The sequence below is a fragment of the Dama dama genome, chromosome X (genome assembly GCF_033118175.1).
Source record: "Dama dama isolate Ldn47 chromosome X, ASM3311817v1, whole genome shotgun sequence".
NCBI classification, from domain to species: Eukaryota; Metazoa; Chordata; class Mammalia; order Artiodactyla; family Cervidae; genus Dama; species Dama dama.
Window position 1 is genome coordinate 139,116,207 of NC_083714.1, and position 13,748 is coordinate 139,129,954.

Consider the following 13,748-nt stretch of genomic DNA (forward strand, 5'->3'; position numbering starts at 1 on the left):
TGGAAGGACCAATGCTGAAGCTGAAGCTCCAATACTTTGGCCACCTCATGCGAAGAGTTGAATCATTGGAGAAGACCCTGATGCTGGGAGGGATTGGGGGCAGGAGGAGAAGGGGATGACAGAGGATGAGATGGCTGGATGGCATCACCGACTTGATGAAAATGAGTTTGAGTAAACTCCGGGAGTTGGTGATGGACAGGGAGGCCTGGCGTGCTGCGACTCATGGGGTCGCATAGCGTTGAACATGACTGAGTGACTGAACTGAACTGAACTGTTCTATATAGGATATATCATGCTAAAAACAATAGTTATGGAACATAAAGGTTTAGCCTTGCTATATACATGATGCTGCGTCTTTTAGTTACTGAGCACAAATCAAAGTATGTTTTACACAGTCACCGGTTAAGAGAGGTATTATATCTCTATAAGGGGATTGGATAGGTATTTCTTGTATTCAATTTTTAAATGCTCTCTGTTCTTATAGGTTAATTTTTTAAATTTTAGTTTAGAAAAGTCAAGTTTTCAAATATGGCCTTTGGGCCTAACTCAGCCTGAAAATGTGCTCTTACAAATACTTAAACCAATATTTAGAAGTCTGGAAATTTCACACTTAAGTCTAGATTTTGTTATTTAAAAAAGAAAAAGTCAGCGTGGTATTCCAGGGCCTCCCCTGCTACCTAGCAGCACTGAGCATCTGGGAAGGGGAGGATCAGTTTCCCTTTATCAACATTCTCTCGTGTTGTTTTTCTTGTAATAGGGACCTATCACTCTACACAGAACTCTCTGTCATTCAGTTATCTGTGTTGAGTGCATTTAAGCTTCAGCGGGTGAGCATTCCAGTTCATTTACAGCCTTTAAAATGTGACCCCTTTGACCAATAAAAACAATCCAGGTGACAAACCCTTTCCCAGTCAGCTTGTGTTATAGATCCTTTTCCCTCACTGGTGTTGCATCTTCATTTCAAATTCTTTCAAGTCATACATTTAGGTGTTTGTGTATCACTGTTTTGGAGGCTTTTGTCTTGTCATTACTTCCATTAATAGCATATTTTCTTCCTTAAAAATGACAACAACAATTTTATCCCCTGCTATGATACATTGTGAAAATGGCTACAATTTTTCTACTTCTATCCATGATCTAGTGGCGTGCTCTCCCTCACTGACTCCAGGCTGGCCTCATGACTTCTTAAGTCATCCTTGTCACCCCAGCCTGTGTTCAGCCAACTTCCAGACACATGAAAGAGGGCATCCTAGGCCATCCAGCCCCAGCCAAGGTGGCCCAAACCAGAAGAATTGTTTAGCTGTCTTGCTGAGTTGTGAGAAATGATAGATTTTTCTTCTAATAAATTTTTGTTTTAAGCTTCTAAGTTTAGGGATGGTTTATTATATAGCAGAAACTAACTTGTACAATCTAAGTCAAAGAATGTTCTGTTACCAAAAAGACCTACATTTTCCAAAAATGTCAGTATCATAGAAGAAAAGAAAAAGCAAAGAACTGTTCCAGATTGGAGAAGAGTAAAGATGCATGAAAATTAAATGTAACACATCATACTGGATTAGGTCTTGGACTGGGTAGGGGAAATGTTCTAAAAGACGTTGATGGGGACAATCGAAAAAATTGGAATATGGGCAATAGAATAGATAATTGTGACAGTATCAATCTTCTTAAAGTTGGTAATTATATTGTGACTGTAAGAAAATATCTTTGCTCTTAGGAAGTAAACACTGAAGTGTAATGAGGTAAAGTGACATGATTTATGCAACTTACTCTCAGAGAAAAATAGCAATAATTATATTTTCTTTTAAAGAATAAGTAATAATAATGATGTGTATGAGAGAGAGAGAAAGGAGGGAGGGAAGAAGAGAGAGGGTTAGAAGGAGGAGGAGTAAAGTGGGAGGAAGAGAGAGTTATAAAGCAGTTGGGCAAATGTTAAAAGTTGATCAGCCTAGATAAAGTTATATAAAGGTTTTTATACTATTCTTGTATCTTTAAGTTACAAAATATTTTTAAAAAGGAGAAAGGAAAAACTCAACAATTGAAGAAATAAAATATTAACTGATGTAGCTTTCTTCAGAAACCCCTAACAACATTATCTCAATACATTTGTTGTAGGCCAAAGCCAAGATAGGTGTTTATATAGACATCAGATTTAGGGGCTTATGATTGAAATGGGAAATGGAGGATGCTAGAATCTTGTTCATTTTATGCCCAAGACATGTGGAGGTCAACAGAAGCTCTTTAAGAGGTAGTGAAGAGGCTGAGGGAGAGGGGGCAGAACATCTGGAATTTTGTCTTCTTTCTGCCACAGCTATCTTTAAGTTTTAAAGCAAGTCATTCAACTCTCTTTGTCTCAGTTTTCTTTATCGATTACATGGGAAAGTAATCTCTCAAGGGTCCTACTAATGCTGACATTTACAAAATACTTATAAAATGAAGCCAAATGTGTTGATCAGTGACTTCAAGTGTTGTAATCTCAGTGACCCTTTGTTACTATGTAATAACTACCATGTATTTATGGCTGTAGATAGGTGCTCATTATATATATAGAAGTATAGTGGGCATGGGCTTGAGTTATTGCATGGTTCCCCCTGTAGAAGCTAGGCTATCTGGGGTGATATTAGCAGAGAATGACTTTTACATGATCATGATATTGGAGGGCCTCATTGGTGATCGGGGTAAGTGATATAGATTGCAAGGACTGGCATTAGGATCAACACCTTCTCCTCCCTCTCAATAAACACACATACATATAACCCTAACTCCCCAAACTGACACAGGAGAGAAGAATCACAATGACAGAAATGACAGGATGGCATATGGAACAGAAAGACACATTATAATCTGGAAGACATGTGGTGGAGTGCCCATAGGAAAGATTTGTATTTTTAGCAGCATTAAAACTTAGCCCAAATAAGAATACCAATGTCACTGTGTAACAGTAGCTTGGACCCTTTTGTTATTGTCTGGGATTTGGGATACATAACACAAAATGGCATTTTTTAGAAAAGTGGTAGATATCTCTGGTTCTTGGTACTCTGCAACCTTATTATGCATCCTAACCATCTCACCTCCCTCTTTATGGCTTGCTTTCACATTTCTCTCCTCCTGATCCTTTTTGCACCCCACCCCTCTTCAAAGGCTTGTGGCACTCAGGAGCAATATTTAAATACTTTGAGAGTCTCTCAAGGGAAGGATGCTATTTGTAAAAAACCTTTTTATTGTTGTAAGTACAGCTTAATGACTTTGCACACGCTTTGTGACACTGGCACTTTGTTGCCAGGCACCCACCCCCATTTCAAAAGAGGACACTACCTGCATCCCACAAGCCATTCTCACTCTATTCCTAGTCCATAGTTCCCTCTGAAGGTAGCCGTCATTCTGACTTCTCATAGCATATAAATTGTGTCTGCTTGGAACTTTCTAATTTATTTGCACATGACTTTTATGGCCCAAGCACCTTCCATGCCATCCTACATGAAGCTTACACTGCTTCCGAAGATGCTGAGGTTTAGAAGGGTTAAGTAAACTGTGCAGAGTCCCGTATTATTTGAATTAGAGCAGAGATTAGAATCCAGCCTGACTTGACTTCAAAGCTTGTTGTTGTTGTTATTTTTAAATGACACCTTACCATAAGCTTACCTACATCTGATCTCAGATTTAGAGCTATGCCAGACTATTTTCATACAATTTAATGATAAATGGTAGTGTCTTTCCAAGCAATGCTCTTTATTTTATTGGTAACATTTCTAGCTATAAAAACTTTAATGTGTGTATTATCTAGAAATGCTGGGAAAAGAAAAGAATGCAAAATGGTAGAGATCTGTGTTCTCTCTGTTCCCAGGTGAGGCAGAGAAGCTACTGGTTTTCCCAAAATTTGAGCTCCCTTGTTGTAGTGTTGAGTTGGTGCTGGCAAACCAGAATCTATGTTTCTTATCTTGCTTGTATCTATTGGAACCGCATGACAAATTCTCACTACAGAATTGTATGTGATAGTGATGTGTTGTCATCTCCAGGCATAAATGGTTCAAAGCTGATATTCCTCCTTCTCCCTGTCTTTTTCTGCATATCAGACGACATAGACAATTCAGTGTGGGCCTTTATGTCCATGGTGATGCTGAAGCCTTCAAGGGAGTCTGAGTCCCAGATCACAGCTTGAAAGAGATGAAAGCTACCTGCGCATCAGGAATGCCCATTTGGACTTTGCAGGAGTGAAGAACAATAAACTTCTGTTGTGCTAAACCTCTGAGATGTGGGGGCTTGTCTGTTACAGCAGCTATTGTTACCTTAGGGCTTCCCAGGTGGCGCTAGTAGTAAAGAACCCACCTGCCAGTGTAGGAGACAGAAGAGACATGGGTTCCATCCCTGGGTTGGGAAGATCCCCTGGAGAGGGTCATGGCAACCCACTCCAGTATTCTTGCCTGGAGAATCCCGTGGACAGAGGAGCCCCATGGGTGGACTATAGTCTATATGGTTGCAAAGAGTTGGATACAACTAAAGTGACTGCACACACACACACACACAGTTACCTCAACTAATACACATGGGCCATCTCCAGGCTCATCTCACCATTTCCTCCTACTTCCATCATTTGGACTCTGGTGCTTTTTTCGTGGCTGAAACCCTGAAGACTAAATTCCCTGCCTTTTCTCACTGGCTAGAATCATAGGAAGGAAATGCTGTGTTCTTGTAGGGCCCCGATCTGATTATCTTTGTGAATCATCTTAAGCCCCATTATTTACTGCGTGTGCTATGACAATGTGATGTAATTTCATGTAATTTAGCCTTTGAACCTCTTTGTTCTTTGTGAAGAAAGCCATTATAGAATGAAAAAAAAAGGCCTTTTTGTGGCAACAATAGAAAACTTAGAGGAACCTTTTTTATATATAGCCGTGAATTTGTACAGCTCTTTTATGCTTTTCAAACTTCAGCCCTCACAGAAGCTTTGTGACATGGGACAGGCAGCTTTCATTATCTCCAGTGGGCAGTTGAAGAAAATGAAGTGCAGAGAGGTTCAGTCATGCTGAACTAGAAACCAAACTAGTGACTGCAGTCTGCTGTCCTTTTGACTCCTCTCTGATGCCCTTATGTCTGTGTCAGGAGTCAGAGAATTATGGCAGAATCTACCAAACCTCATTATGATCGGCTATTATTACATTTAAGATTCTTTAATCTGGGTCTGAAGAATTAGTAATTTAAAGAAATCAGTTTCCTAATAATTTCTTTACTGTTGACTTCTTGTGGGTTAATTTTACATGTTAGTTCACAAAGCCTTATTAGACTATCACAGGGCTGTGTTGTACAGCATTGTAGACGGATCACAATATAACCATATCTGGCAGCTCATATGGTCATAACAATGACAATACTCTTGTCACAAGATCTGGGTAAGGGGGAAGACCCAGAGGAATTGGGTGGAGAGGGAGGTGGGAGGGGGGATTGGGATGGGGAATGCATGTAACTCCATGGCTGATTCATGTCAATGTATGACAAAACCCACTGCAATGTTGTGAAGTATTTAGCCTCCAACTAATAAAAATAAATGAAAAAAAAAAGATCTGGGTAAGGATTTTGGCACATTATAAGCACAGATCTGAGCCCTCTACCTATAGATAGAGGCTTCCTCTTTTCTTCTACTTTAAGACTGGGAAACTAGCAAGTTTCCCAAATTCTGATGCTCATTAACTTTTTCTGCTGGCCTTTTTTTCTTTTTTCCTCCCAGTTTTATTGACATGAGGTTGACATACAGCACTGTATAGGTTTAAGATGTACAGTGTAATGATTTAACTTACATCATGAAATGATTACAAGTTTAGTGACCACCCATCATCTCATACAAAATTGAAGAAATAGAAATTTTTTTCTTGTGATGAAAACTCATAGAATTTACCCTTAAGAACTTTCATGTGTAACAGTAGTGTTAGTTATATTTTTCAAGTTGTTTATCACATTCTTAGTATTTATTTATTACTGAAGTTTGTGCTTTTTGACTGCCTTTTATCCAGTTCCACCTCTACTGCCTACCCATTTTTCTTACTTCCAGATTCACTCTGGCTACCTGCTATAAAGTCTCATGCGAGTATTCCTTGCTTGCTTTATCTGTCCACCAAGATTTGTCCTTTTTCCTCTGCTGACTTCTCTTCCTTATAGGTACAATTTCTTTGCAAGGACTTCCCACCCTTAGCTTTCACATGATCTTCAAGTTAATTGACCAAACCATGAAGATTTTAATTCTCATGAGGTGCCCTCCCATAACTATTTTTCTGTCATACGCCCCTTGTATGTAATGCCTTCCCTCATCCAACCTACTCTTCCTAGCCCTGCTTGAGCCTTACTTTCTATAATCAGAGTTTCTGCAGCCCTTCTCATATTCCTGTCCTCTAAACACTGCCATGGGATGCTGCAGAAGAGCCCTGGAGAAGGGACCAGAAGTCCTGGATCTACTCTGACACTTCCAAGGACTTTGTGGCCATGGGCAAGTCACATAGTGCCTCAGAGCCTCAATTTCCATTTCTATAAAATGAGAGCATTTGGCTGATGACCTCAAAGTTCCTTTCCAGAAAGAAATTCTCTGAATTTAGGCTTGATTTACACTGATGGGATCCATCCAATTTTGGGGCTCATGCCCTGTTTAGTTTTCTGTAAACACCAGAGCAGATTCAGAAAGTCTTGGTTGATATCCTAGCAGTAAGTACCTAAGGATTCAAATCAGTTGAGTTCTTTGGGGAATAATTTGTCATGCATTTAATCTTGCTTCAGCATTCATTTACTGAATGTATTAGTTATCTATTGCTGCACAATAAATGTCCTTAGGATGTAGCAACTTAATACAACTAACATATATTTTTGCCCAGTTTCTATGGATGAGGAATCTGTACAGGGCTTAACTGGGTCCCCTGGCTCAGAGTCTCTTACGAAGCTGGAATCAAAGTGTCAGCCAGGACTACAGGCAACTCAAGGCTCAAACAGTGGAGGATTTGTTCCCAAGACCATTTATATGATTATTGGCAGCCTTCAGTTTCTTATAGGCCTCATAGGGTCTGAAGGGATTCAGTTTCTTGCTGGGTGTTGACCAGAGACCTCCCTCAGTTCCTTGCCACATAAGCCTTCCTGTAGGGCAGTTCACAACATGGAGCTTGCTTCTTCAGAGCAAGTAAATAATAAAGAGAAGAGAGAGCAAGACAGAAATCACAGTCTTTTGTAACCTGACCCCAGAAGTGACATCCTGTCCCTTTTGCCATATTTAATTTATTAGTGGAGACCAGCAAAGAGCTGTCTGCTTTTTCCATTGAGTTGTGAACTAATTGAAAAGTCAGACAGATAGGTAAGGCAGATGGGAAGGCCAAATGCAAACATCTCTTGCTTAATACTGGTTTTCTGTTAGTTAAATTATATATTCTGCACACAAATTCTAAAGGATCCCTTTCCCAATTATTTTAAGTGGGAAAAAATATTATGTATTACTAATCAACCCATGCCCCCAACCAACTAAAGCACATTAAAATGCCCATATGTAAAGAGCAAACTGTCATATTATGAGGTAAAATGCTTAAAACATGGCTTCCTTGACACCAATAGTTAATATGGTTGTTAACAAGCGGTTGCTTTGTCACAGTCACCTAGTGCCAATAACATCCTAGCCTTTGTTGACACTCTGGAGAACATCACAATGTCTCTGCATGCTTCTGATTCATCCAAACTTGATTTATTCTAAATGCCAATTGTATTAGGAGTGAAACTTGAGAACGTTTCTCACACACTCTTTTGTTAAAAAGGTTGTATTGATTTTTAAGGCATAAATGTAATTTTTAAATACAACCCTCATTCCCCTGTAAAGTATTCAGGTGAAATTTTGATATTAAAAACCAAGAGACATTTTCCTGAGAAAACATTAACCAAAGATACATTCTGTGTGGTATATACCTGTGTCACTTTTTTTGCAAATAGTGCTGATATTGGAAAATGTGATTTACATCTGTGGGTGTGCAGGCTCTAAAACTCTGCTCTGTAGAATTATTCAGACTTATCTGTTGAGTCATACATCATGCTGAAGAACCGTGGGCTTTCCCTAAAGGGAAATGTTGAAAACATTTCCTTTATGGGAAACATTTCCATTATGTTGAAAGCATATGGCAAGACCAGAGTACAACATGTAATTTTGGAAGATCAACCATTCCCCAAGAGAAAGGAGAGAGGAGCGGGCAGGAAAACACTTTCAAACTTCCCAATCAGATTCAGTCACTTTTCCAGGAAGGAGCTGAGAGAGGCCAGAAGAAATACCCCAGTAAGTTCTCTCCACATGTAAAGAAAGCCCCTGAGTTTGGGAGACAAGACCCTTGCTACAAATCCTATGGTTCTAACACTTTACAAAGAATCTCACAATGGTGTTGCAAATCAGGTGTTGCTATCAATATTGCCGTTACAGATGGGGAATCTGAGACTGTAAGAGAAAAAGCAACACATCAAAGGACCTGAGACAAAAAGGGACAGAGAATGACACATTTGAGACTTGACCCCAGTCCTATCCAATGCTAAATCCTATAACCACAGAGTGATAATACTGTATTGTTTTGCGTACAATATTTAAATCTTGATTGTAACCAGAAGTGAAATGTTGCTGAATTTTTAGCTGGTAACATAGTGAATTTAGACAAATTTTAACTAGTGAAAAATTGTATCCACATTTCTAGGATCTATTTTGTTTATGTCTTTGTCTAGGCCAGAAGTTTTCCTCCTTTGCTTAGGTTATGTTCAGCAGTAGATGAATCTTGTCAAATTACAACAGGAATATTTAATTTAAAAACTTTAGAGATCACCTCTCTTTCATCTTTGTCTGATCTCCTTTATACTGTGCAGCCGGAATTATGTTCTGAAATGCAAAATCGATCTTGTTCCTCCCCTGCTTAAAACCTTATAATGGCATACCATTACTTACAAGAGAAATCCCAAGGTCCTTAACCAGGCATGCAATGTTATATTTTTCATCCCCGCTTTTTTTTTTTCTAGACTTATTTCTCATTCCCATTCCAGAATAAAAGCCAGCCATTTTAAGTTATCTGCAGCTGGCATAGTTTCTCTATGAAGGAGAATGTGGAACACTAATAGTGAACACTGAATGATTTAGTAAAAATATAACCGTAGAATCAGATCCCCAAAAGGTCTCAAATACAGCTCCAACTTGCCCACTAAGTGCCCCAAAGTACCCCTAAAATATTCATAATTACTTAAGACTGTTTCATAAAAATCCAGAGTCCCCAGTCATCAGTTTCAAGGCTTTTATTGTGTTTGGAAGTGACCATACACTCCCAGCAAAACATCGGATTGTTTGTTTGTCCAACTAAATGGGAAAGGTGAATGTTGTTGTCGGATTCTGAATACTTTGGAAGGCAAAGAAGCTGAGAAGATATAGCTGGAATAAAGAAAAGATCATATCCTCAGTGGGACTAGAAAGGAAAGTGGGACTATTAAGTCAACCTTAATTCATGTTTAATCTGAGGTTTAGAGTTCTGTTACCCCTGCAGTCAACTCACAGACTGGATGGAGCCAGGACACAGTAACTTCAGGTTGATATGTAGCCTGGTGTTGTCTTGCCACTTCATTAACAGCTTGTTAAACCAGTCACCAAAGCCATTAAGAAAATTCCTGGTAAGAGGGAACCAATAGGAGCACCATGCATTGAGCATATTGAATGTCACTTTGATATCTCCCAGAATTCACTAACAGACTTTTTTTTAGCCTGTCTTGATGTGTGATGTTCTGATATTTGCAATCTGCAGACTCTTAAATATGAGCCCATTTTAATGACACTGGAGAGCAAAAAAGGGGAAAAAAACATAGATCCAGCCAAGGCTTTCTTGAGATCAATACCATAATTACATTTTAGACCCTCCAGGTATTAATCTCTTTTCTTTCAGAAAAGCAATTCCATTTTCCTAGCATTGGTCTCTTAGAAATATTACTGCTTCTCCATGCCTCTGTTGAATTTTTTTCCCCTTGAGGGAGAAGGAAAAGCAAGCTTTTGTTTTCACTGTCTTTGCTCCTATAGCCCTTTTCTTTTTTAAATTGAATGTTCATTCATGCTCTAAAAAGACCATGCACAGAGAAAGGGCTAATGTGACAATATTTTATAATATCAACAGCTTGAACATAAGCTGTTTTCAGTGCTTTCTGACACTCCTTGATTTCATTATTTTATTTAGCAAATGCTGTGTTTTTTCCTCTAAAAATAATGCTAATACTATTTGTTAAGCACTTGTTATGGGCTAATGATTTTTCTAAACACTTGTCATGAATTGACAAATTTAAATCGCATTAGAACTCATGAAATAAGTACTGTTTTCACATTAGAACTCCAGTGCACATAGAGTTTGGAACCTTTGCCCAAAGGCTCACAGCTAGTAAAGGCACAACTAAGATATGATCCCAGGCAGTCTCACTCTAGCACCTGCATGCCCAACCACTAAGCTATATATGGCTGAATCTATATGTACCTTACACTGCTACATGCATAGAAGGTGGTAAAAAATTAAACACAGTTGGTGCATATACTGGGTTGAGTAGTGTTTCCCCCAAATTCATGTCCACTCAGAACCTCAGATTGTGTCCTTGTTTTGAAATTGGATCGTTGTCGATGTAATTAGTTAAGATGAGATCATACTGACCTATACTCTGAAAATTATAAAACACTGATGAAGAAAATTGAAAATAATGTAAAGAAATGGAAAGACATCCTGTACTGTTGGATTAGAAGAATTAATATTGCTACAATGGCCATATACCCAAAGCAATCTACAAATGTAATGAACTCCCTGTCAAAATACCCATGACATTTTTCAGAGAACTAGAACAAATAATTTTTTAAAATATATGAAATCACAAAAGACTCTAACTTGCCAAAGTAATCTTGAGGAAAAAGAAGAAAGCTGGAGGTATTATCTGTCCTGACTTCAGATTATACTACAAAGCTATAGTAATCAAAGCAGTATGGTACTGGCACAAAAATAGACTTATAGATTAATGGAACAGAATAGAGAACCCAGAAATAAACCCAGGCATGTAATCTACTACACTGGAGAAGAGACAATTTCTTAATTAGTGCTGCTGGGAAAACCAGACAGCTACCCATAAAAGAATGAAATTCCAACATTCTCTCACACCATATACAAAAATAAACTAAAAATGGACTAAAGACTTAAATATAAGACTGGAAATGATAAAACTCCTAGAATAGAACATAGGCAGAATACTCTTTGGCATAAGTTGTTGCAGTAGTTTTTGGAGCTATCTCCTAAGGCCAAAGAAGTAAAAGCAAGATCAAATAAACAAATGGGACCTAATTAAACTTAAAGGCTTTTTCACAGCAGAGGACACCACTGATGAAACAAAAAGACAACTTATGGAATGGGAGAAAATATTTGCAAATGATATGACCTATAGGAGGTTAATATTAAAAATATATAAACAGCTCATACAACTCAACATCAAAAAAACAAACAACCCAATAAAAAAAAAAAGGGTCAAAGACCTGAATGGGCATTTTTCAAAGAATACATACAAATGGCTAACAGGCACATGAAAAGATGTTCAACATTGCTAATTATTAGAGAAATGCACATCAAAACCACAATGAGATATCACCTCATACCTTTGAGAATGGCTGTCATCAAAAATAACATATGTTGGTGAGGATGTGGAGAAAGGGAGTCCTTGTACACTGAATGTAAATTAATGCAGTATGAATGTTGCTCAAAAAAACTAAAAACAGAACCACCATATATCTGAAAAAAATGAAAACATTATTTTGAAAAGATGCATGCCCCTCAATGTTCCTAGTGGCATTATTTACAGTTGCCAAGATATGGAAGCAACCTAAGTGTCCATCAACAGATGAATGGATAAAGAAGATGTGGTATGTGTACACACACACACACACACACACACACACACACACACAATAGATTACTACTCACCCATAAAAAGGAATGAAATTCTGCCATTTGTAGCAACATGGGTGTACCTGAGATTATTATGCTTGATGAAATATCAAATACCATATGATATTACTTATGTGTGGAATCTAAAAAATAAATGAATATGTATATAGCAAAATAGAAACAGACTCACAGATACAGAAAACAAAGTAATGGTTACCAGTGGGGAGAGGGAAGAGGGGAAGGGTAAGATAGGGATATAGGATTAAGAGATACAGACTACTATGTATAAAATAGATAAGCAACGCAGATACTTTGTACAGCACAGGGAATTCTAGCTGTTATTTTGTAGTAACTTTTAATGAAGTATACCTATAAAAGTATGGAATCACTATGCTGTACACTCGAAAGTAACATAATATTATAAGTTGATTATACTTTGAGTTTTTAAAGAAGATGAGCTCATACTGGATTAAGGTGACCCCTGTACAGTGTTCTCATAAGTCAACAGAGTTTTGGAGAAAGAGAGATGCATAGGGAAGACAGCCATATGAAGATGCAGGCAGAAATTGGAGTGATGCAGCTACAAGCCAAGGATTGCCAGTTACCAGAAGCCATGAGGCAAGGAAGGATTCTTCCCTAGAACCTTCAGAAGAAATGTGGCCCTGTTCACACCTGGATTTCATGTTTCTGGCCTCCAGAATTGTGAGAGAATAAATTTCTATTTTAAGCCACCTAGTTTGTGATAATTTGTTATAGCATCCCTGGGAAACTAATATTGTGCTCTTGAAAGTCTCAGAGACTGTAGGGGAAATGGATAAGGAAATAAATAATTTTAAATGACATGATAAAATCTGCCAAAAATAACCATACTATACCCATCATGATACTTGTATATATAATCATATATAAATGTATATCAAGATCATTTTTATATTGAAGATGCAAAATAACATGACTAAGAGCACAGATTATGCAGAAAGAGTGACTGAATTTGAATCTTGGCTGTGACATTTCATTTATAAACTTTGTGCTCTTGGCAAGTTATTTTACCTCCCTATGCCCTATTTTTCACATCCCTATAAGTTTTCAGATTCTTTTGACATATGTAGTTTCATTTTAGTCTCACAGCATCCTTGAAAGGTGGGCAGGTGAGGCAAATATCATCATCATTCTGCAGACATTGCCTAGTGTCACATGCTAAAACATAGTGTCGTTTCAGTTTCTTTCTCCCTAGAATGATAATTTCAGTGATGATGATGGTTGTCATGCACAGATCAGGCTAGGATCTCTGATGGGAAAACATTCTTCTCTAGTTTACGGGAGAATAAACTGAGGCTATGAGAGAAACTTGCCCAAGGCTACCATGCCTGTGATCACAGGATGATCTGGCAGAATTTTTTGTGAAAGCAATTTGTAAACTGTCCTGGTGCTGCACAAATGTTAGTTAAACACAGCAAAAGTCATAATAACTTCCTCCCACTGAACCTGGTATGCCAACTAAAACATTTTCAACACTTCAATCAGGAAAATATTCTCCTCTCTGTAATAGGTCAAAGTGAAACAATATGAATTCTATTTCCCTCTTGGTAAAAGGGGATGTTTTTTCAGACTATCTATAGAAAGGGTCTTTTCACTTTTAGTCAGGCTTTTTGATGTTTAGATGATAATTTAAAATTGTATGAGTTACAGTAGACCACACAAGAATAGATTTCATTCACAGGTGATAGATTCTGAATGATGTCCTAAGTGAAATAAACATTCATTAAAAGTAGACATAGAGGGAAATTAGAATTACTGTTTATTCAGGTACCAATCAAT

General features: G+C 37.9%; 1 protein-coding gene across 3 annotated transcripts in view; it reads left to right on the top strand.

The window, feature by feature from the left end:
• Positions 1–13,748, top strand: part of FANCB (FA complementation group B) — a 346,913-nt gene that overhangs the window by 119,156 nt on the left and 214,009 nt on the right. The window contains exon 16 of one of the 3 annotated variants that reach the window (XM_061136008.1): positions 4,071–4,444. The exons of 1 other annotated variant lie outside the window; for it this stretch is intronic. The gene's annotated coding sequence lies outside the window, so the exon portion shown is untranslated. Of the gene's footprint in view, positions 1–4,070; positions 4,445–13,748 lie in introns of those variants that run through there. One more of the 3 variants, XM_061136010.1, reaches the window with a different exon arrangement.